The 25398-nt window shown below is 43.3% G+C and overlaps 1 long non-coding RNA gene across 1 annotated transcript in view; it reads left to right on the plus strand.

The window, feature by feature from the left end:
• Nucleotides 1–20126, plus strand: part of LOC141638670 (uncharacterized) — a 42721-nt gene extending 22595 nt beyond the window's left edge. Inside the window, exons 3-4 of the long non-coding RNA XR_012542179.1 lie at nt 2003–2299; nt 19900–20126. This is a non-coding gene — a long non-coding RNA (uncharacterized LOC141638670). The remainder of the gene's footprint in view (nt 1–2002; nt 2300–19899) is intronic.
• The last annotated feature ends 5272 nt before the right edge of the window (nt 20127–25398 follow it).

Below are 25398 nucleotides of genomic sequence, written 5' to 3' on the forward strand. Positions count from 1 at the left end.
GGAACCTCAACGTACACCCACCGCGCCTTCCAGTCCTTACAGGAAGAAATCTTATCAACAGAGACGTAACCCGGCTCCGTCTGCACGCTGTACCACCCAACGCGACCAGGGGCTGACGGCCGAAGGTGATGAAGCCGGCGGAATAAGTAAACCGTTGGGACCTCCCCCTTGAAAAGGCAGAGCCACACAAAGTCGACTATAGTCCTAATGGCCAATGGGTGCAGTTGGGCCACGGCGACGTTCATGGCTTTAATTATGGCCATAACGTATTCATTCAGAGGAAACCGGAGCCCATACTCCAGGTGTCCGATGTATACGCCGATCTGACCGGAGGAGGAGGGCGACAGACGGCCCGACCCTCTCTAGGAATAACAATCTTATACTCCCCGCCGAAGGAGAAATGATGTTCGAAGAAGTCGGGACAGAACAACTGGCAAATTTGTGGGTCCAAGCACGGTCGGGCCGATCTTACGGCGTCGCCGTGATCCAGACGTACGGCCTCTCGTCATCAGGATGAGCCCTTTCCTCATCATCACCGTCATCATCAACATCATCATCATCCTCCCAATCCTCCAGAACTTTTGGATCAACTTCAGGAGAAGGAGACCTAGGGCCCCCAGACCTTACCGAAACGGCAGCTAGTGCCTCCTCTTCATCAAGACGCGGCGGGGAACCCCCCGGCGCAGGATTACTAGGTCCGGCATCAGCAGAAGACATGTTCACAACAAAGAAACTTAAACAATTAAAAGTTGAAAAATTTGTTTGTTTACCTTGGGAAGAGTGTTACGCCGAGTAACGCTTCGAAGACTAGAGAGAAGTTTCGTCAAAGAAAACTAAGCGAGAAGAAGAAATTTTTTTTGAGAGAATGAATTTGGAAGGCCAAATTCAGGGGCTAACTCTCCTATTTATAGGGCAAAGCCCACTCAATCCGACCAATCAGAGCAAAGCCCATGAAGCGTCAACCAATCAACAACGAGACACATGTCAAGCATGCAGCCATGGAATGTCAATCGACAAACAGTTACAAAACTTCTTCAACACGCCCCTTGGTATCCACTTGCCAAACGGCCCGCTGATTCAACCAAGCTTGGCAGCACCGGCTGGGGGCAATCAAAAGCACACGACACTCACAACCTCGGTCTTGGCCTGCGCCACTTTCTTTTCCACATCTGATGTCCATTACACATCCATGTGGAGGGGGGATATGATACGGTACGGCCTAAGCAGAACCAAGCCGAGGTAGAAGAAGCCGGGGCAGAAAAATTTTTACTTGCGCAGAATACGCTCCACACTCATCGAAGGTTCATACCACGGCATAGACTACGCTGGGGGCAAATTGATGGGGCATATTCTGCACCCGCTGACCGAGTCAACATATTGAGCAAGGTCAAAGATATCCACAGCAAGCAACGACTTAGACAGCCTAACCGACGCAGCCTGTCGGCTTGTCTCTTGGGTCTCGGCTGGGACAACTAGCCAGCCGGGGCACATATTCGCGTACTCATATCCAAGACCCCTCGGCATGAAGTTAACGGGGCCCGCCGGCCTGCCATGGGTCCCTCGGCCGAGGGTAGATCAGTCTTTCCACCTGCTAGCCACTTGGCCACTTGGCCACTACGTGACAAAAGGTGAAAGTTTATAAATACTCCTCAACCCTCATTGAGGAAAAGATCCAGAATCTAACCTAAAACTCACTATTCATTTGGTATAATCTCCCTTATCTCTCTACAATATACTTTGTCAAGTAACATACAACTTAATCCCTTTAAGTTCACTGACTTGAGCGTCGGAGTGAGTACGCTCGGTGCAAAGCCGAGCCCTCAGTTTGTTCATTGTTTCAGGAGAGACCGAGAGGAAGAGTCAAGGCAAGGAAAGACATCCATTCACCAAGCTTGCGTGGTAAACAACACTGCTCTGGAATTACACCCGGAACAGTAAGTATGCACGTTTAACTTGTTTGACTTTATTTAGCGACTGGTTGATTTTATCTCACATGAATCAGATGGTGTGCATCAGAGGATGGAATTACTGGAGAAACTTGAGGGGGAAGTTATAATTTTCTTTGAAAGAATTGAAAATGTCTTTCAATGGAAAATAGTTTTTGATTTGTCTGCTGGATGTCGTTGGTACATCAAACCTCAGGATGGCGAAACTGAATACCCGTGTAGAATTGAAATTTATTGTGACCATGTTGAGGTTCTACGTGAAGATAGGCTCTTTAAAGAAAGGAGGCGTGAGTTAGAGGTATCGTCTTCATCTGAGGGAAGCTGTTACCACGAGTTCTGATCCTCTAAGTAAGGTGTAGATACCCGTATCCGTCGATATTGGAATTTATAGAGAACCCGACAAACACCCGATGATGATAGGACACATGTATTCTTTAGTTGTCATTGTCATTATTTGGAGCTCGTTTTACGAGGTAGAATGGGCGTCGTCGATGAAGTATTTTATTAATTTAAATGATATTTAAATTAATGTTTTTTTAAAGGGAATTCATTTTATTATTTTAAATGATATTTAATTTAATGTTTTTTAGTGAGTTCATTTTGTTAATTTGAATGATATTTAAATTATGGTTTTTTAGGTAAATTCAATTTATTTTATTTTATTTTGAATTTATTTTCCCAAGTTTATTTTATTGAAAATAAAATAAATAATTGATTTGAAAAATCATTTTATGAGTATATTTGATTTGAAAAGTCATTTATTTTAATTTATTAATTGATTTGAAAAATCGATTTTAAAAGCGAAGAACTCGTTTTTAACCGTGTGTTTTGAGCTCGATTTTAGCTCGGTTTTTAAGCCCGTTTCCTTTGCGAATTGGCACGAATCTCGAGTACATTAACCCACCTAGACCAATACCCATCAACCCATGTTCGAACCCCCTCACAAGCAGCCCAAATTCTCGTCCCAAACCCCTCACAAGCAGCCCGCAATCCAATCCCGTATGCCCTGTTTTGCAGCTCAATTCGCGAGCCCAAACCCGCTCCAAACACTACCAAGACCCGTACCCATTAACCCTAACCCATACCCTAGTATCCTACCCATATTATCCTAGCTTAATCACCAAGAAAACCCTCCTCAAACCCTCACAAAAATCGATGGACAGCAGCCATCCGTGAGCTAGCCCGATTTGCCTCCCCTCTCTTTTAACCTATTTTAACTCCTTATAAATACCACCCCTTGACCATACATTCATTCCTCTAAGTTCTCCATACATCCAAGCATCACATACAAGCTTTAAACCTCAGAAACAAACCCTAAACATCCTTCAAAAACCCTAAATAAAACCGACACACAAACTGAAACTGTTTGTGTGTCCTCTTCGAAAACCCATTCGTTCCTCCATCAAACCTCCATAAAAATTCGAGTTTCTTGTTCCTAATTAACCACATAACATCCATCTACACATTAGACCAAGAATTACGAGCCAAATTGCCCTTGAGAGTACACGAAATCCCTCGAAAAACAGAGTGAAATAACACTCTGTTTTCGCGGTTTCTTCTTGTCTGTCCAGTTCTGTTTGTGCTCGTTTTTCGTGCCAAATAACCCAAAACGAGCAGGGGTTGCTTTAAGATCCTTGTTCTCCTCTCTTTCTAGTTTCCAAAACATCTTTTAAATCGAATTTTCGTCGTGAAACGAGGGAGATATCACTGTTTTAAAATCGCTGTCCAGAAACTTTCCAAAACGCGTGTTTGCTTTATTCTTCGTCGACGACGGCCTCTCGAGATAAAATCTACCATCGATTACGACCCAAGACGGTGTCAACGATACATGTAGGTTGAGGGTGCATCAAATCCCCTTCTCTCTCTTTTTTTATTTCGTTTTTTTATGCTTTTTTTTATAGTTTGTTTTTTATTTGTTTTCGTTTTGTTTATCGTTTGTTTTAATTAACTATGAAACTAGTTAGTCCGAGTATGAGTTAAAGTACCACTATGAACACCCGCGTTGACTTGAGATGGGAAAAAAAACCGCTACATCAGTCGGTCGTACACCCCCGTCTCATTTACATATCCTCGTGTTCAAGGTAGGGCATAAATAAAACAATTATCTGACTTCGTTCTTCGCTTTTGACCCCCTCGTTGTTTCGGCCAATTCGACATACCCTAAGATCCGTTGTATGTTAGTTTAACCTCTGATTGTTAACATATGATGTATTTAGATGATATTAGATCAATTTAATAACCTAATTAGACACGATAGGTGGCTTCGACGTAAGTTATAAAATCAATCGACGATTCTGTAAACAATTGAATGCATCTCTCTCTTTCACCTAATTTCTCGCTAGTATAAGAGTGCGTGATTAGCACCTTCTTATTGACACTCGATGAGTTAAATTAATTAGCGAATTTGACCTAATTAGATCCTTTAGGCCGTGTAGAATGCACCCTTGCGCGACAATCAATCAACATCGTTTCTAACTCGTTTTCTAACTTGTTTCCTATCCCTTTTCGCAATCATTCGATCTAACCAATGAATCTAACTTAGGAACTAGGTTGGCTTTATCTTGGCCGTGGCTTTAGGCCGTGGGGTTAGCCACGTCTTTCTTTGCCTCGCTTTATTTCTTACCTTTCGTTCTTTGTCGTTTGTTAGCTTGTAATTTATCGTTGTTTATTGAGTTGTAATTTTCGAGTTTGTTTTACTTCTTTTGAGTCAAAACCTCTTCAAAAACCTTGGTCTTGTTTGGTTAGACGGTTGTTCCCCAATGCTTGTAGGAGCGTAGTAAACCGCATGTTGTTTAAAGCAACATGGCTCGGTTTATGCTAATGCATGCTTTGGTGCGTAGCCTTATGTCTAATTCGATGAGATTAAGCGCGAGCACGCATTACGAGGAGTGACCCAAGGACCGTGGGTCATGTGAGCCGTGGGCCACCCTCATGTGCACGGTTTTCAAGGCCCAATGGCCGTGTGTTTTGTGTCGTGTTTTGAGTTGTATGTAGCAATTGTAATTAGATCGAGTTGTAATTTATTTATCGTTGTGTCGGCATGAAATGCCTGGTTTGTAATAGGTAGATCCCAACGGCTCCCCCATTTCCCCTTAAGCCTTGTTTGTTTGCTTTACATGTTGTTAGATCAATCAACCCACATGCTAAATTACAACTTTGACAAAGTTAGTTTAGTTGCATCTAAAACGACACAGAAATCGTTGTCACATGATAGGGTTAAAACAACGTTTGCATATCATACATCGTAGTAGCTATGACCTTGTTTGAAATCCGACACTTGACTTAGTAGAGGCCGTTATCGACGGGCGGGGTTGGGTGTCCTTATGGGCTTCCCAACACGTACCCTCACCCCTTACTCAAGATCTATGGTTTGTGGATCCGTCTAAATACCATTGGATTACGAGAGTCATTCAAATCGAGTGATATAGGGTACAAGTCTTTATCTTTAATCACTCGTAGTCGATTGGCTTTATGCTTTTCGATGAAAGGTGTAAAGTTGACTTGAACGGTTCCAAGTTCCCAAAAAACTTGGTGGCGACTCTAACATGTCTTAATTCGATTCGACAGAACCTCGAGTCGATTATGCCTAGTGTGGATCCCGCGGACGCAGTTCCCGAGGGCCTTGTCCACAGTTTGGCGACTCCGCTGGGGAAGAGAGGACTAGTTACACTGTGTTTCTAGGGTCTTTTCCTCCGAGGTGAAACTTGAAAAGAAAGTGTTGGAAAGTAAAACATTACTCATAGTGCTACGATTCATGCATAAACCCTTAAGGACTTACCCGGGCCGTCCCAGCGTTTCTTCGTGATGCGTGGGGGGCGACGTCCCACTATGCCAGGAAGCTGCACATTGCTCGCTTCCACTCCGCCTCGCGTGGTTCTTGAGGGTGGGGACGATCTTCTAGGTACTTTACCTTAAGACACCTCGCTCTATAAGACCGCAAAAGGATGGAGGGCATAGACCTTCTTGTAGAAGACTTGCCGAGACTTAGAGATGTCTAGGAGCATACATCCTTACAACATGAGAATGACAATGTGCAATTTGGTCTCCCAAGTCTTTTTTCGAAAATTCCATGTCGTTTTCAAAACCGAACTTTTGGACAACTTACTTTCAAAACTTAGCAAGATTTTCAAAACGCGGAATGCTGCCCAAATAGGACTAGAATTTTCGGCCAAAATAAGCTTTTATAGCCGGCATGCTGCCCATTTCAAATCTCATTTTTCAAATCGATCATTCGTTTTTCAAAATCAATCCAAAATGTTTCACGAACCTCAACCAAGCATGAAATGCGTCGAGTCGTGTCCGGGTCATGGCCGTGTTAGGCCGGGTATGTTTCGTTCTAAGAGTCTAGAACACGACCTTGTTGGGTCACCCAAACTCACCTCTTGGGCTTTGAGTCATGTTGGTCGACCTTTTGGTCTAGAATAGTCCACAAAAAAACGTCCGAGCTAGGCCTTATGGACGTTTCACTCGAACCCATGGGCTATGTTAGCCCAATCACGGGTTTAGTCACACCAAGTCCAGTTTAGAATCGAGTTATGACAGTTTGAGTCATGTCGTTTTGTCGAGTCTAAAATGAACCGATGTCTAAATCAAACCGTGAGTCAAACCTTTGGTTAGTCAACCTCAAGTCAAGTCTTTGTTTGAGTCAAGTTGGAGTCGTGTCTTTAAGTGTGCAGGGGCTCTTACTTTAAATATTGACTCAGTACGGGGTTTTCTTGTAGAAAGGCCGCCAAAAACCCGACGTCAAGCAATGGAAGATGCTATCAACAAGCTCACGGAGGCCGTGAACCTCATGATGACCCGAATGGATGTGATCGAGTCTAAGTTGGTTGAAGATTCCTCTTCATCTACTCCACCTCTGACTGATTTGGAGAAACGGTTCAAGTTCATCGAGGACCGTTTGAAGCTCTCCCAAGGGAAGAATATCCACTATGAGAATGCTAGGGCCTATGCCCCGATTCGGAGATAAGTTGCCCACGAACATGGTACTCACCGACATCCCAAAGTTCAAGGGCACTCGAAGATCCGATCCACCATGTTAAGGCCTACAAAGGGTACTTAGCATCGAAGGGAGTACCGCTGATATGCTCTCTCGAAATTTTCGCCCAATCTCTCGGGTGAACACCCAAAGGCTTGGTTCTATAATCTTGACCTTAAGAACTTCCCCACTTTCGAAGATATTACGGTGGAGTTCGCAAGCACTATCGACAATGTTGAGATTCAAACCAACATAAGAACTTTGGAGGTTATGACACAAAAGGAGAAAGAGGGCTTTACTTGAATTTCTTCAAGATGGCGCGCTGAAAGCGTAAAACTAGCTAAGAAGCCTGATGAAGTTGAAATGGTAGACAAGTTCGTGAAGAATTTACGACCTGTTTACCGTAATGCTCTGAAATACCAGAATTTTGGTTCTTTCAAAGAATTGATAAGGATCGGGATAAAGGTAGAGGACGATGTCCGAATTGCTGAGGCTGAGAAGCCAAAGGGATGCCAAGGGGCTTCGTCATCTAAAGCAAAAGCGCCCGCAGCGGCCCACTTTGTGGAAACTGTCAATCTCTTAGATGGACAGTCAAAAAGGCCTCCACGCCAAGCTCCGAGGGTATTCACCGATATCGGATGCACTTACGCCTACGCTCTCCAAAGGCTCATGGCCCAAGGAAAGTTGAAGCCCATTGGTCCAACTCCGGATCCACCTGCTGAACAACAAGGCAAATGGTACAAACCGATGCCTCGTGCCTTTCATCAAGGGAAAGGACACGATCTTCGAAAGGTGCTTTAGACTAAAGCACGAAATTCAAGATATGATTGAGAACGGAACGCTCCCAATCCCGGCCATAAAGCCCAACAACGTCACCAATCCGTTTGGCGACCACACTAACTTTGTCTCTACCGAAGATAGTGTCGATTACTCTCACTTGATCCGCCCATGTCGTCTAAAAGGGGTGTTCGTCGGAAGAATATTCGTAGATTGCTCCGAATTCCTACCAAGCTCAAGAAACGAGATTACATTCGGGGATTTTGTTGTTGATTGTACTCCTTACATACTCCGAAGCGGCAATGAGATCAATGGCGTTTGGGCTGATGACGAGGATGATGTTTACCTCGTCAAAGGTGCGACAATTCCTCACACCCAAGAAGAAATCTTAAAGGTGAGGCAAGATGCCCTAGAGTCAAATCATTTGACTAGATCCGGGCGCCCATATCGTGTGGAGAAAGCTAAGGATATCCCGAGTAAGGCACCTCAAAAGGAGCCGGCAGTGGTCGAAGTTCTTGGTGAAGGGTCGACCTCCGAGGCTTCCCTCATCAAGCAACTCCAAAAGACTAAGGCCGACGTATCTATCTGGCAACTTATCCTGAGCTCTTTCGAACATCGTCAAGCTTTGTTACAAGCTTTGATGAACATGACCGTGTCGTCGAATACTACTCCTGCGGACATGGTCACTCACATCGCCCAGAATCGGCCTCAGATTACCAACGGTGTGACATTCTCCGACGAAGATCTGCCACCGTTCGGGCCTCGACATAACCTGGCCCTCTATATTGCTACCGTGTGTCTCAACAAGCATATCCCTATGACTTTGGTTGACGACGGATCGGCCGTCAACGTACTCCCTCTGAAAACGGCGCACATTCTGGGCTTGGAGAAGAATGACTTCATCCCCACGACGCTTGACGGTTCGGGCATTCGACGGCCTTTGTGCGTCGAGTGAGTGGACTTGTCGACTGGTAGTACGAGACGGGCAAGTGGAAAAGAAAATAAGTTGCCAAGTGATTGACATATGTTCATCCTTCAACTTATTGTTGGGAAGGCCCTGGATCCATGCTGCGAGGGCCGTAACATCGACGCTGCATCGAAAAATCAAGGTCCCACTCAATGGCAAAACCGTCACCATTGACGCCACGCCATTATCGTAGCAGGAGGAGACATTACTTCGAAGTAAGGGTCGAAGCTACCAATGACGCATGCGGTTTCGAGATTGTCAATATGATCGAGCTGAACTCCAAAAATATGGATCTATATACGGGAAGTCATGTTTGTGAGGTGATCCTCAAAACTGGGAAGTACTTCGGTTTCTCTTTATATCCTAGAAAAGAGGAGGCTTTCAAGTTGAAACCACCCGTAGCCAAAGGAGTAACTTTCGGGCTTGGATATGAGCCCACTGAGAAAGATCTACGGGAAAAGAGGGGAAGAACGATCGAAGATCGAGATATTAAAATGGGACCGTATCACCTAACTCTAAACGGTCACTTCGTGAGAGCTGGGGAAGAACTCCCTTGCATGGACTTCCCCGAACCTATCTTTGACCCAAAGAAGAACCTTATGGTCCCGGGAATCGAAGTATTCCAAGACTGCTACTACATCCCTGAAGACATTCTGACCGTTATGCCAATAGAAACCAAATCGGATCCAATGAATGACGAGAAAGCCATGGGTCTCCTTTTTGGTGAAGAGAAGAAATCACCAATACCAAACGAAGATTTGGTAAACATGATCCTGAGAAGCGAGCGGTTCGACCCATCTACCCTCATCACCGATGTGGATCCTCTTAGGACCAACACGGGATGGCGGAAAACAATCAAGTGGACTGACAACAAAGGACTTCTTTTCAAGTTGACAACGGGAGAAGGAGAGATGTTCAAGCCGAATGATGTTACCGATTCTCCGAGTCCGAGTCGAGTCGGAGTCCGAGTCCGAGATAGGTCCTAAGATTGAGTCTAAGGAGTCGGGTGTTGAAAATACCCCTCCCTAGCTTTCCCTTCCTATGCACCTTTTCCTAATGGTGGTATTCCGGGGCTGTCCCGAATACCCCTATCTCGCCACTGAGTTCTGATCAGTTGGCTCAAATGTTAGCGCATTTCGCGCGATTTCAAATCAATAATAATATGAACCAGTTTGCTTACGACTTGTCTTACTTACATTGCAATTCAAACTTTGAAAATGATTGTTTTAATAATGACATTGAGACTGAGGTCGAGGATGAACAGTTGGTCGAAGAAGAAGAGGAAGAAGAAAGGGAACCACCTCTACAGTTGATAAAAGGGTTGGAAGAATACGAACAGAAAACTTCGGTCATCGAAGATACCGAAACTATCAATGTAGGTACAATCTTAGAACCACATGAGCTTAAAATAGGAACTACTTTAAGTCCCACCGAAAGACAGGGGTTCACTGATCTGTTGCATGAGTTCAAAGATGTTTTCGCATGGTCCTACAAAGACATGCCAGGCATTGATAGGGAAATTGCAGAGCACAGGATCCCAATCAAGCCGGGATATAAGCCGGCCAAACAGAAACTACGCAAAATGCATACGGATTGGTCTCTAAAGGTCAAAGAAGAAATCGACAAGCAACTCAAAGCTGGGTTCATCAAGGTGTCAGAATACTCGGACTGGGTGGCTAACGTCGTTCCAGTGCCCAAGAAAGATGGTAAAGTTCGGGTTTGTGTTGACTTCCGAGATTTAAACAAGGCAAGTCCGAAGGACGATTTCCCATTACCTCACATCGATATCCTGGTTGACAACACGGTAAAACACGCGTTACTATCCTTCATGGATGGATACGCCGGTTATAATCAAATCAAGATGGCGAAAGAAGACATGCATAAGACTGCGTTCAGAACGCAATGGGGAACCTATTGCTACACAGTAATGCCTTTTGGGTTGATAAACGCAGGGGCTACATACCAGAGGACCGCGACAACATTGTTACATGATTTGATGCACAAGGAAGTCGAGGTTTATGTCGACGACATGATTGTCAAGTCAAAGGAGCGTGATGGCCACCTTGGTACGTTACGCAAATTCTTCGAGCGACTGCGCAAGTATAACATGAGGTTGAATCCACAAAAATGCGCATTCGGAGTCACATCCGGCAAACTGTTGGGTCACATCGTTAGCCACCGTGGCATCGAGGTGGACCCATCAAAAATAAAGGCTATAATGGAAATGCCTCACCCGAAAACCGAGAGGGAAATTCGAGGTTTCCTGGGAAGAATCCAATATATAAGTCGGTTCGTGGCAAGGCTAACTATGATATGCGAACCAATTTTCAAGAAATTGAAGGTCGGGGAACACGTCGTATGGGATGATCACTGTCAAGCTGCGTTCGATAAGATCAAAGAAATACTATCTTCCCCTCCCGTGCTCAGCCCACCAACGGCTGGGTTACCACTTTTGTTGTATCTTACAGTCACGGATACTGCAATGGGGGCAATGCTAGCGCAAACAGTCGATAAAGAGGAAAGAGCAATTTACTACATTAGTAAAAAGTTCTTGGAGTATGAAATCAAGTATACTCAACTCGAAAAGACATGTTTGGCTTTAGTATGGGCGACGAAGAAGTTACGGCACTACATGCTCGGTCATAGTGTCGCATCCACTCGAAGATGGACCCGATCAAATACTTGTTTGAAAAACCGATTACGAACGACAGGGTGTCAAGATGGACTTTGATGCTTTCCGAGTTCGACCTGAAATATGTACCGCTAAATAGTGATAAAGGGAAGGGCGGTTGATTGGACTTCTGGCGGATAACCCGATAGAAGAAAGCGAGGTTGTGGATACATGGTCGTTTCCCGACGAGGATATCGTTCACATAGACAATGATACGTGGGACCTCTATTTCGATGGAGCATCGAACTATAGGGAATACGGGATAGGAGTTCTACTCATTTCGCCAGAAGGTGAACATGTTCCTATTTCGATCAAGTTGGACTTTAACGTCACTAATAACGCGGCTGAATATGAAGCATGCCTACTCGGTTTGCACAGTGCTCTCGAGTTAGGTATCAAAAAGCTTGTAGTACATGGGGACTCGTCATTAGTGATCAATCAAGTGGCCGGGACGTGGAAAACCCGAAGTGATAGCTTGGCTCCGTACCAAGCAAAAATCGAAGAACTAGAAAAGTTGTTCGCCGATGTCAAGTACGTGCACCTCCCCAGAGATGAAAACCAGTTTGCGGATGCACTATCAAAGCTAGCGCTCGATCAACATACCGATCATATGGATACTATGCCGATATGTGTCGAACGAAGATCATCACCCGCCTATGTTAATGTAATCGGAGACACAGAAGAAACCGAGGCCGAACCTTGGTATCATGCTATTCTGAAATTTAAAGAATCAGGAGAGTATCCACCCGACATGGATAACCGCGGAAAGCGCGCTATTCGAATGCTAGCCGCTCAGTTCGTTAGAACCAATGACGGACAATTGTACAAGAAGACGCGCAGAACATCCTTCGCGATGCATAGACTCACCAATCGAAAAGAGTCATGGAAGAAGTCCATGACGGAGAGTGTGGCCCACACATGAACGCCCATATCTTTGGTTCGTAAAATCATGAGATTAGGGTATTATTGGACCACGATGGAGACAGATTGTCGCCAATATGTCAAACATTGCCATAATTGCCAAATCTTCGCAAACATACAAAGATGTGCCACCGTCATTTCGTTATATACTCGACATCACCATGACCTTTCTCAACATGGGGAATCGACATTATCGGAAAGGTCAACCCATCCGGAACAGGTGGGCATTGCTTCATGTTAGTCGCCATCGATTACTTCACGAAGTGGGTGGAAGTGAAATCGTACAAAGTTCTACAAGCAAAGCAGGTAGCAAAGTTCATTCAGAATGAAATCATTTGCAGATATGGGGTGCCGCATGAGCTCATTAGCGATCATGGCACTCACTTCCATCTTTGAAATGCTAGTAATACTTGAAAAGTATAAAATCAAACACCACAAGTCGTCACCGTATCGACCTCAAACAAATGGTGCGGTGGAAGCCGCCAACAAGACAATCACTGTGATTCTCAAGAAGATGACCGACAATTATCGCGAATGGCCGGAAAAGATACCGTTCGCACTATGGGGATCTGAACGTTTATTCGCACAGACCATGGAGCAACTCCGTTCTATTTAACGTATGGGATGGAGGCGTTCACCTATCGAATTAGAGGTACCTTCTTTAAGGATCTGTTAGAAAGTCGGGTCCCTCGGTTGACGGGTCAGCAAGCCGGGTATGATTCCTTGGTCATGCTCGACGAGCGACGGCTAAATGCGTTACACCATGTTCAACTCTATCAGAAAAGGATACAAAGGGCATTTAACAAGAAGGTGAAACCTCGAGGAATAAAAGATGGGGATTTGGTCCTAAAGTCAGGCGCGCTTTATTACCAATCGACCCGAGGGGAAAATTCAAGCCGAATTGGGCGGTCCTTACAGTAAAGAAAATATTATCGGGAGGCGCATTGATCGACGGATCTAGATGGAAATGATTTTGCGAATCCGACGAATTTGGATCAATCGAAGAAATACTATCCGTAGAACTCATTCTCAATGTCGTAAAATAAACATTTTGAATTGCAGTGCTCGTGAGCGAGTCTAGGCCGCGGCACTTTTGCTTCGTTGCTTTTTGTGCGTTATAAATCGATGATTGTAGCGCGTTTGTTTTGTGGAACTACGAGCTCGGTTTGATTCTGTTGATAGATACGTAGGCGACTCTTTAAAAGAGTACAACCGACCCTTCCTTGAATAAAATGAAATTTTATGCGTAAACGGAATTTTTAATAGATAGTAAGTCTTATTAAAGATCGGGCGATGCCCATTACATCCTTCAAAAAAAAAAAGAAAACAACTAGCAACAAATAATAAGTAGTAGTATCAAATAATATATTTGGAGTCGAAGGCTCCTACATCTTCGTTTTCCCTTTGCCTTTTGGGTCACGTGACCGAGGCTCCAGGAGGGGAGGGGTAGTTGTGTTCTTTCTAGCGCTTCTTAGGAGGAATCGTCATTTCCTCCCGAGGGCTCAGCCTATCTTTTACACTCAAGCGAGGACCAAGCCTCCCTTCTAAGGTTGAGCCCGAGTGTGCCTTTGAACCCAACCGTTTCCACACACATCGCTTTGTGAGTCGGTCTTAGGAGTCTTCTCGGTCTTAGCTTCAGGTCCGGATGCGGACGAAAGATCGTTAACAAAGAAGTCGCGATCTTTCTTTTGTCATAATATTTGATGTCGACAAGCTCATCCTTCCGACACAAGTCCTTACCAGATTCGGTCTTCTCTTTAAGCCATTTAGTATAAGACGGGGATACCGGGTAGTACGAGGGCGCGCAGATACGTACCAAAGACGCCTTTGGTGCCACCTTTTGAGCCAATCATCACATATAGAGGAATTGGCTCTCTTGCTCGTCCCCAATGACCTCACACTTGGGAATTATTTGTCTGCGGCCCATCCGACGCGGGGCGGTCGGTCGGGTAAATGTGAATAGACCTCTCTAACCCCTTGATGGCTGCAAACGCCGGTCTTGTCATCTTCCGGAAGGATAGTAAAGGATTTGAGGCGAAGCCAAGGCATGAACCAGCAAAGAGGGCGACACTCCCCTCCTGTCAGTTTGTTTCGCCAATATGCAAGGTCATTTTGATGCTCGTCTTCATATCGCTTGGCACGCATAGTCAGCATACGAGCGAGATACGAGCTGGGCTCACGCGGCGGGGCGAAGAGCCAAAATCTCTCGCAAAGCCACACCTGAAAAAAAAAAAAAAAAAAAAAAAAAAAAAAAAAACATGAAAAAGACGAAAAAAAAAAAGAGACGAAAAAAAAAAGAAGAGAAAAAAAACGAAAAAAAGAGACGAAAAAAAAAAGAAAAAAGAAAAAGAAGGAAAAAACGGAATCGTGGCAGGAATCGTGGCAGAATACAGCAAGATCGTGGCAGAATGCAGCAAAATCGTGACAAAATCGTGGCAGAATGCAACAAAAACGTGACAAGATTTGTGATAAAAGGAAAATTAATCAAGGATGCGAAATCAGGAGAATAGATTTTGTTACCTGCAGTAGACGGGAGCATCCCGACCAATCAGTACCAGGGTTCATTTTCTTAGCATCTAAACCCCGGAGGGTTTCAGCGAGAATAATCCAGGAGGGGTTATGTCCTGTCTCCATCTGGGACACAATGGACAAAAGCTTCGCTTGTCCTACACAAGTTGTCTTGTTCATCCTACCTTCGAAGACATAGAGGTGAAGCATGATCAATCCAAAGGCCCTGCGGCAGTACGCTGGCAGTAAAGTACTGTTCCGCAGGATACAGAATTTCCGATGAATAGCAAAAAGGTTGACTTCGTCACCATTAACTATCCCCTCAGACTCCGTCCTGGAAAGGCCAAGGCAGTCTAGATATGTTCCACGCCACCCTGAATGAAATTTAGGTATAGCCGGTATGGCCTCAGCATCCCATCCTCCCAGGGCAGAAAACTCTTCGGGTAGAGGGCAGATCTCCCCCTCAGGAAAAGCAAAGACATGGTTCAGAGGATCCCAATAGCTAAGGCAGTGTTCCAACAACGCAGGTTGAAGGGGAATCTGGCGTAAGGGAAGTAATTGCGCCAGTTGAGCGGTCTTTAATTCTTGTCTCTCTGCGCCAGTGAAGTCTGTCTCCCACGCTCGCATAGCACTCGCTAGATTATTCATAATGATTTATGTTATTTGGAAGAAAGCAGAATAAATTTGCAATCTGACTCTTCCTTATATATAGAAAGTATAAGGGAAGGAAGCATCTAGGATGACACCCCTAGGATGCCGTTTTTTCTGAGCCGTGTGGGCCTTGGGTCGCGCGCCTCTTAGGCCCGCCCCAGCTCACACCAATCTTTGGCACGATGCATCGGGTTTTCGCACATCTATCGCGTTTTGGGGAGCGCCGGAACGGCCGATTTACTTTTTCTACCCTCGACAAGTCCATATTTGAATTAAAGCCCGTGCACACTTACGGTTTTATTTTCTTTTTTTGTTTTGCGGTAGCGGGCTACGCCCACGTTGTTCGCGAGTCATATAGAATGTCTGAGTCGCATTTCATGCTCACCCATCAAGGTTCGATTTCAAAATTTCAAAATTTCAAATTCAATTTTCGGGTCGATGGCCCAATTATTCAAAATTATCAAATTCAACTTTCGGGTCGATGACCCAGTACTTCAAAATGATCCAATTTCAAGATCGATGATCCAAATGTGCTTATGTGATGATTATTGCTAGTACGTTTTTTGTGTTTCAAATGTAGCAGGATATGCTTCAACTGGGGGCTCTAAAGTCTTCGACTTTAGAGCCATCGCAACGGGGACTCTGAAGCCGTTGGCTTGAGAGACCACTATCAAGATGTAATGGATGACATCCACCAAGAATTCAATTCAATACAAGAGTATGAAATGGAAGAATTCCGTAGCTGAAAGCAAATGATGAAAGTGGCGGCAACCTCCTTGGAAAGTCCCGTCCCATTCGGACAAGCGCCAGCAGATGATAAATTTTGGGCAAATGTCGTGAGATGATGAATTTTGGACAAAGGCCAGCAGATGATAAACTTTGGGCATGTGTCGCGATTCTTAGAACTACGACGCGGGTTTGATTCCGTCGAGAAACGGATACGTAGGCGCCTAAGGATAAGGCTCAACCCACCATTTATGCAACTTATGGGTCGATGACCAACGAAGATAATTCGACGCAACAGAAGGAAGAGTTAATCCCTGACGAAGTTTCAGGTATGATCTCTTCTTATGGCTGGCGAGCTTATATACGCAAGTCTAATGGACTATAAACGACCCATGAGAATCCTCGGGTCGAAAGGGACTGGGGTATACTTTGACTTTCGCCTTATCCAAGCCTCAGTCAAAGTGGGGGCTCTGTAGATACCCGTATCCGTCGATATTGGAATTTATAGAGAACCCGACAAACACCCGATGATGATAGGACACATGTATTCTTTAGTTGTCATTGTCATTATTTGGAGCTCGTTTTACGAGGTAGAATGGGCGTCGTCGATGAAGTATTTTATTAATTTAAATGATATTTAAATTAATGTTTTTTTAAAGGGAATTCATTTTATTATTTTAAATGATATTTAATTTAATGTTTTTTAGTGAGTTCATTTTGTTAATTTGAATGATATTTAAATTATGGTTTTTTAGGTAAATTCAATTTATTTTATTTTATTTTGAATTTATTTTCCCAAGTTTATTTTATTGAAAATAAAATAAATAATTGATTTGAAAAATCATTTTATGAGTATATTTGATTTGAAAAGTCATTTATTTTAATTTATTAATTGATTTGAAAAATTGATTTTAAAAGCGAAGAACTCGTTTTTAACCGTGTGTTTTGAGCTCGATTTTAGCTCGGTTTTTAAGCCCGTTTCCTTTGCGAATTGGCACGAATCTCGAGTACATTAACCCACCTAGACCAATACCCATCAACCCATGTTCGAACCCCCTCACAAGCAGCCCAAATTCCCGTCCCAAACCCCTCACAAGCAGCCCGCAATCCAATCCCGTATGCCCTGTTTTGCAGCTCAATTCGCGAGCCCAAACCCGCTCCAAACACTACCAAGACCCGTACCCATTAACCCTAACCCATACCCTAGTATCCTACCCATATTATCCTAGCTTAATCACCAAGAAAACCCTCCTCAAACCCTCACAAAAATCGATGGACAGCAGCCATCCGTGAGCTAGCCCGATTTGCCTCCCCTCTCTTTTAACCTATTTTAACTCCTTATAAATACCACCCCTTGACCATACATTCATTCCTCTAAGTTCTCCATACATCCAAGCATCACATACAAGCTTTAAACCTCAGAAACAAACCCTAAACATCCTTCAAAAACCCTAAACAAAACCGACACACAAACTGAAACTGTTTGTGTGTCCTCTTCAAAAAACCCATTCGTTTCCTCCATCAAACCTCCATAAAAATTCGAGTTTCTTGTTCCTAATTAACCACATAACATCCATCTACACATTAGACCAAGAATTACGAGCCAAATTGCCCTTGAGAGTACACGAAATCCCTCGAAAAACAGAGTGAAATAACACTCTGTTTTCGCGGTTTCTTCTTGTCTGTCCAGTTCTGTTTGTGCTCGTTTTTCGTGCCCAATAACCCAAAACGAGCAGGGGTTGCTTTAAGATCCTTGTTCTCCTCTCTTTCTAGTTTCCAAAACATCTTTTAAATCGAATTTTCGTCGTGAAACGAGGGAGATATCACTGTTTTAAAATCGCTGTCCAGAAACTTTCCAAAACGCGTGTTTGCTTTATTCTTCGTCGACGACGGCCTCTCGAGATAAAATCTACCATCGATTACGACCCAAGACGGTGTCAACGATACATGTAGGTTGAGGGTGCATCAAATCCCCTTCTCTCTCTTTTTTTATTTCGTTTTTTTATGCTTTTTTTTATAGTTTGTTTTTTGTTTGTTTTCGTTTTGTTTATCGTTTGTTTTAATTAACTATGAAACAAGTTAGTCCGAGTATGAGTTAAAGTACCACCATGAACACCCGCGTTGACTTGAGATGGGAAAAGAAACCGCTACATCAGTCGGTCGTACACCCCCGTCTCATTTACATATCCTCGTGTTCAAGGTAGGGCATAAATAAAACAATTATCTGACTTCGTTCTTCGCTTTTGACCCCCTCGTTGTTTCGGCCAATTCGACATACCCTAGGATCCGTTGTATGTTAGTTTAACCTCTGATTGTTAACATATGACGTATTTAGACGATATTAGATCAATTTAATAACCTAATTAGACACGATAGGTGGCTTCGACGTAAGTTATAAAATCAATCGACGATTCTGTAAACAATTGAATGCATCTCTCTCTTTCACCTAATTTCTCGCTAGTATAAGAGTGCGTGATTAGCACCTTCTTATTGACACTCGATGAGTTAAATTAATTAGCGAATTTGACCTAATTAGACCCTTTAGGCCGTGTAGAATGCACCCTTGCGCGACAATCAATCAACATCGTTTCTAACTCGTTTTCTAACTTGTTTCCTATCCCTTTTCGCAATCATTCGATCTAACCAATGAATCTAACTTAGGAACTAGGTTGGCTTTATCTTGGCCGTGGCTTTAGGCCGTGGGGTTAGCCACGTCTTTCTTTGCCTCGCTTTATTTCTTACCTTTCGTTCTTTGTCATTTGTTAGCTTGTAATTTATCGTTGTTTATTGAGTTGTAATTTTCGAGTTTGTTTTACTTCTTTTGAGTCAAAACCTCTTCAAAAACCTTGGTCTTGTTTGGTTAGACGGTTGTTCCCCAATGCTTGTAGGAGCGTAGTAAACCGCATGTTGTTTAAAGCAACATGGCCCGGTTTATGCTAATGCATGCTTTGGTGCGTAGCCTTATGTCTAATTCGATGAGATTAAGCGCGAGCACGCATTACGAGGAGTGACCCAAGGACCGTGGGTCACGTGAGCCGTGGGCCACCCTCATGTGCACGGTTTTCAAGGCCCAATGGCCGTGTGTTTTGTGTCGTGTTTTGAGTTGTATGTAGCAATTGTAATTAGATCGAGTTGTAATTTATTTATCGTTGTGTCGGCATGAAATGCCTGGTTTGTAATAGGTAGATCCCAACGGCTCCCCCATTCCCCCTTAAGCCTTGTTTGTTTGCTTTACATGTTGTTAGATCAATCAACCCACATGCTAAATTACAACTTTGACAAAGTTAGTTTAGTTGCATCTAAAACGACACAGAAATTGTTGTCACATGATAGGGTTAAAACAACGTTTGCATATCATACATCGTAGTAGCTATGACCTTGTTTGAAATCCGACACTTGACTTAGTAGAGGCCGTTATCGATGGGCGGGGTTGGGTGTCCTTATGGGCTTCCCAACACGTACCCTCACCCCTTACTCAAGATCTATGGTTTGTGGATCCGTCTAAATACCATTGGATTACGAGAGTCATTCAAATCGAGTGATATAGGGTACAAGTCTTTATCTTTAATCACTCGTAGTCGATTGGCTTTATGCTTTTCGATGAAAGGTGTAAAGTTGACTTGAACGGTTCCAAGTTCCCAAAAAACTTGGTGGCGACTCTAACATGTCTTAATTCGATTCGACAGAACCTCGAGTCGATTATGCCTAGTGTGGATCCCGCGGACGCAGTTCCCGAGGGCCTTGTCCACATAAGGCATGATCAGTGTGATCACCACTGTTTTGGAAGTAAAAAAAGGGCTTTAGTATTTCTCAACCTAGATGTTTGATGTAATTTCTAGCGTAGTTGCGGAAGATGTTGGTTGCCAAATTTCTAACTAGTATCATTGTAAGTTCAGCTTTTCCTTTAAAAATCGTGTTTGTAATTGATAACCTGAATTCTATTCAGTTTAAAAACGGTGTTATCCACTACCATTATTCTTCTATGTGGTGTTTAAATACTTCCATTGTTCGTCAACAGGTAATTGAAAATGATTTGGTCGTAGCCTAGATTATACTATTTGTTAAGTTGTATTATTTATGCGTTCGCTGGCGCAGTATCGTCACCCAAAATAGTTTTTCCTTCTGAGACGTAGGAACACTTCATTTCCAACACCTATAAACCACCCCCAAAACAGCATTCCTCGCCACACGGAAAGACGTAAACTAAACACACAATAAATAAAAGAAAAACTAAAAAACAGTGTCATTGCATCTACAGCCAGTATTAAATAGACAACCCATGTAACTGCACCTGAGCAGGCAAATATATCTAAACGGAAACACATTTTATACAAGAGAACATTTTTGTTTTCGCGACACTGAAATACCTAACTAAACACATAATGAAAATAAGATAAAACTAAAAAACAGTGTCATTGCATCTACAACCACGATTAAACACGCAAACCATGTAACAAAACTTGAGCAGTGAAAGATTTCTAAACAGAAATACATTTTATACAAGAGAACATTGTTGTTCAGGATGCACAACACCGGACCCCAAAACAAGTCTAGTAGGCTTACATTTCACCGAGCTTTTTAGAACCGTATTACCACCTACAGAAGGCTGACATAAGTCTATATATTACAACAAAAAGTAGAATTCTAGCATAGTTAATTTTAACAGGAACTTAAACTGAACTATAAAAATGAAGCAAATTGTGGATATGCATCAATAACAACAAGGTACCTAATAGGCCGAGTCATAGTACCCTTCACTCCCAGACGCCTCGGAACTATACACCATGTATTCATCCTTGATTGCCTGTTTCTTCTTCAATTTCCTGTGATACACTCGTTTCTCTGGGTCGGTCTTGTAGTATTCGCATGCGCAGAATCTCTTGACAACCTTTCCTCCTCTTGACAACCTAACCATGCCATCATAGTTTTCTCGAACCAGTTGGCGCTCATAATCATAGTCTACTTTAGATGTTTTTGTACCCACAATAAACCATTTAGCCCAACACCTACACACCTGAGACAAGTTCCTCTTATCAGTCTTAGAAAGCTTGTTAAAAACAATCCTCACCACTGGCTCCAAAGCTAGGAACTCGTGGGGCTCTTCAGCCTCATCTGTTGTTGCCTTTTTAAGTGCGTTTGTTGAAAAGATCTCCTTGGACGCATATGTATCTAGCTTCCATGCCTCGTATCCGCTGACGAATGTCTGGTTGTATGATGCATCGTAGTACACAGACCTGGGGCAGTTGTAGTTGGCCATTAAGTTGATAATGTATTTGTAGCTCTAAATTTATGGTGATTAATTATGTTTGAAGAAGCAAAGTTACCGAGCTGCATTGTGGGTTAATTTAGGTGGTAGTTTATATAGAATATGAGGGGACAGTTTTTTTATGTAATTGTTTTGTGTGGATTTTGCGCAAGGTGAAATCAGGTCAGACTAGAGTTGTGTAAGGTTAACTAGCTCTAGATAGTCTGTTGGTCAGGTCATCAGGGTGAAATAATAAGTTGTAAATGAAATAATAACAACAATAATAAGACAAGTAATTTTGTACGTGGAAAATCCTTGAATGGGAAAAAAACCACGGGCACCAAGCCAACAGAGGATTTCACTATGTAATTTGGGAGAATAATTATATGATTATAACAGTGCTTATTTCTCTCTATGTATTGCATATGCTTCTTCTTGCGTGTAAATGATATATCCCCAATATCTTCAAAGTATTCTTTATATAGGCTTCTTCCCTGAACGGCTGCTTGATATGGTATTAATTGCAGATTATTCTCCACTATTACCAGTAATAATTGTCAATTATTCCTCCCTTAATTACTGCATTTATTGCGAAATCTTTATACTTAATTCTGCGTATATAATTCCTTTATAACACGCGTATATGGTCTAATATCGTCCTGATATTTTGACCGTTGTCCTCTCCATGGCCTGGCGCCTATCTTCATGTGCCCTGATAGCCTGGCACCCTGACACCCTGACAGTCAGGCTTAGATGAGATACTAATCAGGAAGGTCTGCGGATTTCCAGGCCTAACAATTGCCCCTTATCTCCTTATTTGCAGTGTGCCAGGACGAAAAAATGAGGAGATAACTTTATTTTTAGGAAGATTACCCAACGGTTAAGTTTTGCCTAGTCGGTTCAGAATTAACGGCTATTTTACTGCAGTTGATGACGCGTGTGATATTTACTATAACTTCCTTAATGATTATCCACTTCCTTTGCGGCTGAAACCCTAATCTTCTTCATTATAAATACCCGCGTGCTTTATTAAGGTTAACTCACCAAAGCAATTTCTTCTCATTTTCTCTCTTTAATAATCTTACTCTTCAGTTATCTTAATTTCCAACTGATTCAATCTTTAATCAATTCTTCATAATCTTTCAAATAATGGCTGCAAAGAAGAAGTCTACCAGGGCAGCGGTTCCTGCAACTCCTCCTCCTCAGAATCCTGAGGAAACTTCTTCTGAAACTTTGCCTACTTCTTCTGTTGCTCCATCTCCCACAGTCAATAAGCCGAGTGATTCTCCATTAGAGATGATCTCAATATTCCATGGTGATTTTTAATTCAAGCCTACGAAGGCTTTAAATGAGGATCAGTCTCCTGCAAACCGTTTGAAGCCTGAGTTTGAGAAGATTTTGAAGGATAAGGGGATCATCCCGCGATCTTTGAAGTCGGATCCCGAGAATTCTCCCATCGGGGCCGACCGGGCTTGTCCTGGTTGGTTCTGTATTCATGACTGGGCTTTCAGGGCAGGATGTAAGCTTCCTTTTTCTCCTCTTATGGTTGAGGTTATTAAGGAGATCGGTGTTCCATCTTATTAGTTAATGCCAATGGTGTGGAAGGTTGTATGTTCCATTGAGAATCTCTGTAAAAAACACAATATTTCTTTTTCTCTTGACGACTTGAAGACTTGTTATCTTTGTTAAAACAAACAGATCCTGGCCGTATAAGTTTTAAGGTCGGGCGTCTACTACTCCTCTTCGAGTAATTTGGACAGCGGCCATGATAAAGGTCGGGTGCTATGTACATGTTTGTCGGGACCAGTTCGTGGGTCCCGACTTGGCGTATTTAAATCATGAGGCTGCGTTCTTTGGTGAGTCTTTTGGTTTCTTTCTTTGCCCGCATGTTTTATTTGTTAGTGAAAAATAAAATGAAAATTATAATAAGTCATACCTCTTATGTGTGCGGTTGATGGTGAGTTATCAAACCGAGCATCCCACTCCCAATGTTTCTGCTTTCCTCGCTATTCCTCCTTTTGAGAGATCGTGGCCTCTCTGTTGTGGGGTTGGTCACCTTCCTCGCTGTTTGAAGGCTGATGGTGCTGCCAGGGCGGCTAAACCTTTAGGGGCTGCTAGTGCTACTACCTCAGGCAGTAAGTCTATCTTAGTCTTTCTTTTCTTTTTATTTTAGCTTCCTGATAATGTTTGGTCTATATTGCTAATATAGTATTTCGTGTTGCAGCCACCAGGTCATCTATTCGCCTTGCTAGGTTTGGTATGGCGGACCTTTCAGCCAGGCTGGCTAAGATCAAGGAGGAAGGTTCCCAGGGAAGCGGGGATACCGAGCTTTGTTATTTACTTGACAGAACAGTCGATCTTTGCCAAGGTCTCTATCGTACTGCTGCCCCCTTTGAAACAGTTTCAATGACCCAAAAAGGAAAATTGAAGATGTTGATGTTTCGCCCTTGGTGGGAAGTGAGAGCCGGGGTGGACAATATGGAGGCTTCTAGGGTGAAGATCGGGGACTAAGTCGCTTCTAAATCGGATGTCATGCTCACCCTTGACCCTGTTGAGACTGCTACTCGGCGTTGCTTCTTGATGGATCATTCGATCGACCTCTTGGTGGTGCCTTGGTAGCTTTGTAAGGGAGGTAGGTTGGAACAATTTCTATGTGTGTTTTGTTTTGGTATTTTTCTATTATTAGGGTAAGTTACTCATTCTTTTCTCTCTGTTTTTGATCGGGTGTCTTTGCGACTGTCTCCATAATGCCTATCAGGCTACTTCTTTGGTAGCGGTAATTGATCGATGAGATCGATTATGATAGGCTAAAGTCCGAGCTAGATTTTGCACGAGCCGACGGGTCTTCAAATGTTCCGACTTGACAAGGGTGCGGCCGAGAGGGATCTTGCTAAGACCGAGGCGTTTCGAGCAAGCGGCCATTGCAGGAGGCCTTGGACAGGAATGGGAGCTCACCCAAGAGAGGGATGACTTGGAGTTCAAGTGGATGATGCTTCCCTCTACTTCTATATCAAGGGAAGGGCAGTTGCTATGTCGGAGCCTGTCGAGGCCAGGGCGAAGTGGAACCGTGAGGCTGAGATGGCTTTTGCTGCTTCAAAGTATCCTGACCTGCATAATATGGAGAATGAACAGGAGGTCGACTCTCCAGGGGAGGAGGATGTTGATGCTGATCCGGCTAAGAGTGGGGAGCAGGTTATTGATGCTGCTACTGTTTCTAAGGAGAAGCAGTAGTTTATTTTTTTAGTTTGGTATTTTGGCCCATCTAGGGGGGATGTCCCTGGACAAACAATATTTTTCTTTTCCTGTGTTGGGTCAGGGAGGCTATCCCAGGCTTTTATGAATATTTTGGCACCTTTGCCCCGGGGGTAAAGGTTTTTATTAATGTAGGCATGATGGCCTTCTTTTGGCTTATTCTGCTTTTGATATTCCTTTGTGAGTTTCATCCTGTTGGGCCTGTCAAACATTCTCTTTGAATAACATGCACATTATTTTCGTTTTATTTTGTTATTCATAAGTAAGTCAACCAAGTATAGTTTTTTGCTATAATGGTTGAAGGGGTGGGAAAACTGGCCTGTCAGGAGGGCTTATGTCCCCTGCCTAGCTGGAGGGCTTGGTATTCGGCCTGTCAAGAGAGCATTTTAGACTAAGTGTTTAGGAGAGAACACCCTTACATCTGTCTTGCTGCGTCCAGCCGGTTGTAATCCGTGGCAGTAAACCTAGTCAGGTCAGGCAATTATTTCATGCCTGATTGGTCCTGACTCTTTACTGTATCTGGTGGCAGTTACCAACTCGTTAGGCACAGTTAAGTGCGAAATTTTTGTTTCAGGAATGTATAGTAGAGTAGCCCTCAATCCTGAATATTTGTGCATATAATCTTTTATCATGTATAATTATTCAGGATTCAAAAAGTCAATAGATGGGTTAGTTGAACAGATATAAAATACAGACAAGGCATGTAAAACATGTAGTTCATCACATAGCATGTTAGGTTGAGTAGTGATTGAATTT

This window comes from Silene latifolia, unplaced genomic scaffold (assembly GCF_048544455.1).
Source record: "Silene latifolia isolate original U9 population unplaced genomic scaffold, ASM4854445v1 scaffold_213, whole genome shotgun sequence".
Classification (NCBI taxonomy): domain Eukaryota; kingdom Viridiplantae; phylum Streptophyta; class Magnoliopsida; order Caryophyllales; family Caryophyllaceae; genus Silene; species Silene latifolia.